The following is a 6,386-nucleotide window of genomic DNA, read 5'->3' as shown; positions in this document are numbered from 1 at the left end:
AAATATCCTCTGTGTTTTACCACTAATTGCAATTCTCAGGTGACTAAAAACAGTAATATGCGAACTTCAAGGATTTCTTCACTTTCTTGCTGTTTGACCCTCCACATTACTGTCATACATCCTGATGTTAGTCTTTGTTTCAGAAAATATCGTCTTTCCTGTGTTTGTGTGTGAACATTGTTAAAATATTTGTATGAACTTGCAGTCAAGATCATATTACACTATGTGTACATGAGTACCTGTTTGCATGAGTTCAGTACCTGAGAGTGCAGGTCCAGTTCTTTTTGGCTCCAGGTCTGGATCTCGTCCAAATTTCCGTAATATTTTCAGAATCTTTTATCTCCCTTGTATAGCTGTTGTGATCACATGATGCTTCCTCTACATTTGCATAGATTTCCAAACATTGATCCATGATGTTAAAGTGTGCTGGAACAGTTTGCTCAATGTCTCAATATCTTGAGTGTGCTGGACTGAGCTCAAACAAAGCAAGAAACAAGGTTTAACAGATGACAGCACAATACTCATATGTGTGACTTTATTTCACAGGAAGGGCGTAATTAAGGGAAGTGGCTGGGCAAGCGAGCAATGTAACCAGACTTAGAAGCCCACAGAGTCGAAAAGACAGTAGAAGCAAGCACAGAAACACTTTAGTCTGAGGTTATCCAGGCCAGGTTCCTTATTTGTTTTTGTCACAACAAAACGTACATATGCATTATCTTAGTTTGATTTTGACTGTCTTCCTAATAAATTCATTAGTGAACAGGATACCTGTGACTATAGGGTCAAATATAATAATATGATAACATACTAATACATCGATCGATTTGGTGGTTGTAGTGTGACTCTACACACTACAGAGAAGAAACAGGGAAGTGAAAGGACAGTCGATGACAAAGAGAGAGAGAGAGCTGTAAGCTACAAACAACTGTTTCTACTGCCTTCTGAATTTGAAAAAACAAATGTATATTGCTTTGTAGTTCTACAGGGTCCAGGGTGATGTATTTAGGGGGATCTATTGGCAGAATATGGCAAACATTCAAAATGATGTTTTCATTTGTGTATTCTTGTGTTCATGTGTTCTTTACCTTGGAATGAGGCACCACAATTTATCCTGCATGCTTAAATGGGGGTAAGGTGAGGGCTATTCAGATTGTTGATTATATTGCTTATTAATCAAAAACTACCAGGTCAACAACTCTGCTTATCAGTCAGCAGAAGTGCTCAGTGTCACATGAAGCCAAAACAGGTTCATTTCTTATTTGATTCTGGATGTGCTTCTGCATTGTGTGGTCATAAATCGAGTGCACTAGAGACTTCCGCTGGCTGAGCTGCTGACTTCCAGTTATGCCCTCCGCTCACTTGAATTGAGATACAATTATTTTATTGTAGGTCTCTCTGAGGCTTTTCATATGTTATTAGAACAAATGGATCAAATTCTCAAATCAAGCCATTTAGCAGGAGTCGTGGTTTCAAAAAATGTATTGACTGTTTTACAGCCACTTCTTCCTCAATGTAAACTTATGAGGAAGAGTATTTATGGCCAGTGTGCATCATTGTGTCATTACACTGTTTGACTACAATGTCAAATTGGCTTCAAAGCCATACTTCTTGGGGGCATTGTAGCATTTTGGAAATGACAGAGGCACTATTCACCTGATTACAAGTCAGTGTGGCATCAAAATTATTTTAAATCTCCTTATAGTTAACAAAAAACAACTGTCAAAGCTATTGTATAATGGGAATTGTTATGTAAACAACACAAAAAATGTCTAATGATATATTGCCAGAGGACAAAAATTTTACACCTTTTAAAAATGGAGCACAAGTCTTTGGTCCTCTTGCAGGAAAAAGATTCATTTTCACAATCAATTTATCTTAATAGTGTACAAATTCTCGTTGAATACATGCCTCAATAACTCCAAAACTTACCAAATGGTCTTTAGTATAATTAAAATACAAACTGTGGACAGTTCTATTATCATAAACCAAACAGAACTCAGGCAGGAGCCTTCCATGGCTGTTTGTTTGTTTTTGTTTCATTTGTGTATGTTTTACTAATTCACACACACACACACACCACACACAACACATATATATATATATATATATATATATCTTTATATATATATATATATATATATGATGAAATTATTTTTTAATCAAAAGACGGATAAAAAAAAAAAAAAAAAAAAAAAAAAACACATACGGCTGAAGCGAGTCTTTGTCCAAACTCAGCTGAATATAGTGAGTGACCACAAATGGAAAGTGGTTGGTCCGCTACATCATGGCAACAGAAAACGCTAAGTCCCATACAAACCTTGTGGTCAGTGGAGTCCCATCCCCCCATTTCCACGTGCCCTCTCTCTCTCTGTCAGTCAGTCCAATCCACAGGCGCTTCCGGAAATTTCTATGAAGTCCTTGTTGACAGAGAAACAGTCATCAACATAAGTACAATACATGCTGTCCTCCACTTCTGTGACACTCACATACAGATTCACACATGCATGTATACACAAATCGACACTTACCTGTTCTTCTTTGCTGTTGATAATCACCAGGTCTGCACCTCTCTGCGGACAGTCATCTCTACTTTGTTGCCAGGACTTCGCCAGAGAAGAAATGTAATAGAAGCTACCGCTGAAATACACCCACTCCAATTCTGTTTGTATTGGGGGGAAAAACAAAGGATGAGACTCAAGTGAATAAAAAAAAAAAAAAGCTTGGACGAAGGTCTTGTTTTAGTTGGTTTGGGTTGAAACATTCTCTATGAACATTACTGAATATGAGCCTATGGAATTAAGTTCATTGCCATTCAGATAACAAAAGGCAAAGATAAAAACAGGATCCTGAGACAGTGTGATAGCAGTGTGTTAATGTGGAATGTACAATAGGTGTGTGAGACTTTTTGTCCACCAGTTTTAATCATTTAAATTTCTTACTGAAAAATCAGATTTGCTGTGATTTTGGCATGGCCCCTAAAGCTATAATCAGAATGAGCCACAGCCAATGCTGCCATGGAGAAGAAGCCATTAGAGGTGCAGTCAGAGTGAACCGTGTCAGAGCCTAAGCTGGGCAAGCGAGCACTGTAACCAGACTTAGAAGCCCCTATGAACATCAGACAGAGGCGAAACAAAGGGGATGCGGATGGAAGAAGCAAGCACAGAAACACTTTAGGCTGAGGTGTTCAAAACAAAATGCACATATGCATTATCTTGTTTTTCTTTTGACTGAGAAAAAAAACGTAAACATTCTCTTAATTCTATTAGTGGCCAGGTTACCTGTGACTATAGGGTCACACTCTCTGAGATAGAGGGAGGACAGTTAGAGATAGACAACAGACAACATCATTTCAGTTCTTCTTTTTTGCAGGTGTAGTTTGACCCACAGAAAAGAAACAGGGAAGTGAAAGACAAAGAAAGAGAGAAAGCTGTAAACCAAAACTACCTGCCTTAATTTGGCAGAATCTTTCATGATAAAAAAAAAAATTTAGCGCTCTGTAGTGCTAGTGAAGTTTAGTCTCAATACAATACAGTCCAGTGTGCAGTATTTAGGGGGATCTATTGGCAGAATATGGTAGCCATTCATAAGTGTTTTCATTAGTGATAATCACCTGAAATTAGGAATAGTGTTTTTCTTTACCTTAGACTGAGCCACCAATTATCTTGCATGATTAAATAGGAAGGGTAAGGCAAGGGTTCTTCAGTTGTTGATTACATTCCTTATGATCAAAAAACTAGCAAGTTGACAACTTTGCAAACAGCCAAACATCAGGCAAGTGCAAACAACAAGAACATAGCAGTCAGCAAATATTACCGTACTATTAGCACATGAAGCCAAAATGATTCCATTCCCTAAAATTACCCAGGTCTTCTGCATGTGTGATCATAGAGCAAGTGCACTAAAGACTTCTCTGCTGGGCTTAGCTGCTAACTTCCAGTTAAGCCCTCTACTAACTTGATTTTATTAAATCATTTTGCTGTACAACTCTTCTAGACTTTTCCAATGTTATTGGAACAAATGGATCAAACTTTGACAGTGAATCAAGTCTTTTACGAGGGTTGTGATGATCCAAAAAACTGATTAACTATTTTACAGCCACTTCCTTCTCAATGTAAACTGCCAGTGGGCATCATGTGACGTTGCTGTCATTACACCATTTGGTCACAGTGACAGACTGGCAAAATTGACCTGATTAGAAGTCTGTGAGGCATCAAAATTATTTTAAATCTGCTATTTTATGCTATAAAAGTTATATATTGTTGGTTTAAGAAGTAAATAATTACCTGGAGTTTTCTCTGCAGATAATTTCTCTCTTTGGCCATGTCATCAAATCTCTTTTGGAGCTGGTCCTGTTTGAGTCAGGTTGTTGTAGCTGGTCTGTAACTGGTCTCGTTCTTGTATTCAGGTTGTTGTAGCTGGTCTGTAACTGGTCTCGTTCAGAGTGTGCTTTGGTATCTGTTGGACACAATAACAACAAATAAACACACACTGTAACCAGCATATTTAGGGCTTTATCAGCTGTAACAAAGTACTCACATAGGAAAACCAAACTTATGAGTCCAATCAGAAGAGAAGACACAGCAGACCCAGACACACTGCAGCAGCTCTGCAGGAACTCTTCTTCAGATCTCCAGCACCTGAAGGTAGAAGTCATGTTTGTCATGTGTTGAAATAAAATCAAAGAGGCATGGCCAGTCAGTTGTTCAGTTTGTCCCAACACTTAATCACTATTTGATGAATTGCAGTGAATATTGTGACATTTATGCTTTCCAGACAGTCAATCCGAATGACACTTCCTCTATCTCTATCAGTCAAAAGTTCAGTTTCAGCTGGTTTCTGAATAAAATCCTCTGTGTTTTACCACTAATTCAATTCTCAGGTGACTAAAAACAGTAATATGCGAACTTCAAGGATTTCTTCACTTTCTTGCTGTTTGACCCTCCACATTACTGTCATACATCCTGATGTTAGTCTTTGTTTCAGAAAATATCGTCTTTCCTGTGTTTGTGTGTGAACATTGTTAAAATATTTGTATGAACTTGCAGTCAAGATCATATTACACTATGTGTACATGAGTACCTGTTTGCATGAGTTCAGTACCTGAGAGTGCAGGTCCAGTTCTTTTTGGCTCCAGAGTCTGGATCTCGTCCAAATTTCCGTAAATATTTTCAGAATCTTTTATCTCCTTTGTACAGCTGTTGTGATCACATGATGCTTCCTCTACATTTGCATAGATTTCCAAACATTGATCCATGATGTTAAAGTGTGCTGGAACAGTTTGCTCAATGTCTCAATATCTTGAGTGTGCTGGACTGAGCTCAAACAAAGCAAGAAACAAGGTTTAACAGATGACAGCACAATACTCATATGTGTGACTTTATTTCACAGGAAGGGCGTAATTAAGGGAAGTGGCTCATGTCTTCTAAAAAGTTTGACCACAGGTAGTTTCTCTTGAACCACTTTTGCATGGGTCATTATTTTTAGATGTATTTCTGCTTTACTGAAAGATACAGAAAGATTGATTGTAAACTCACAAATAAACGTTGACTTAAAATCTTCACTACCAACAATTTTAAATAGTTAATTACTTTGACGGATGGTAAAAGGGTGAATCTACAGGCTGTTATGTCATGACACTTTCTACCCAATTCACTGAATAAAAGAATAAAACATGTTCGGTCAATGTTGTCCGGTCCATAACTCACCTAACCATGTCAATGCAAAATACAAATCATATTCCTTCACATTTATGGTAAGTCTGTATTTTGAATTGTCACTTCTTCCAGATTTACTGCAATAACATTCAATTATTTAATAATTGATGTTATTTATTTAAAATTCATTGTATCCATTTGACTTCTGCTATTTTCTTCCCTTTACTGCCCAGGAGACCTCTGATTACTTCCTCTACCCTGCGCTATATTATGGTGACATGAATGCTAAAATACAATTGGACTGGTCCAAGCAGAATAGAGTAACATCTGGAGTTGAATTAGGTGAAAGAACAATATGTCTGAGGATCTCTATTCCCAGGTAGATCTCACCAAAAAAGTTAGATTCAGACAGCTGAGAAGGAGGACACAAATGCAGACAACAATGGTAACATCGATAATGTAAGATTTACGACAACTACTGCGCAGAAGGTGCACTCCACCGAAATCACAGGACAACGGCACTGACGACCAACGGCAAGTAACTGTCTGTCTGTCTATCTGTCTGTCTGTCTGTCTGTCCTGTCTGTCTGTGTCTGTCTGTCTGTCTGTCTGTCTCATATGTCCTACATACATGTGATTCTGTATTTACGATGAGTTATTTCATTGAAATGCTGAGGGAACATTGCATTTTATGTTGAGGCTTTTTGGTTTCAAGTTTCTATTTGTTACAGA

The 6,386-nt window shown here is 37.8% G+C and overlaps 1 protein-coding gene across 1 annotated transcript in view; it reads right to left on the bottom strand.

The window, feature by feature from the left end:
- The window catches only part of LOC104932985 (CD209 antigen-like protein E), a 27,355-nt gene that overhangs the window by 5,042 nt on the left and 15,927 nt on the right, over positions 1-6,386 (bottom strand). The window lies entirely within an intron of this gene.

This window comes from Larimichthys crocea, chromosome X, assembly GCF_000972845.2.
Source record: "Larimichthys crocea isolate SSNF chromosome X, L_crocea_2.0, whole genome shotgun sequence".
NCBI classification, from domain to species: Eukaryota; Metazoa; Chordata; class Actinopteri; family Sciaenidae; genus Larimichthys; species Larimichthys crocea.
Note: the sequence above shows the minus strand (reverse complement) of the source record. Positions and strands in the feature narration are given on the sequence as shown.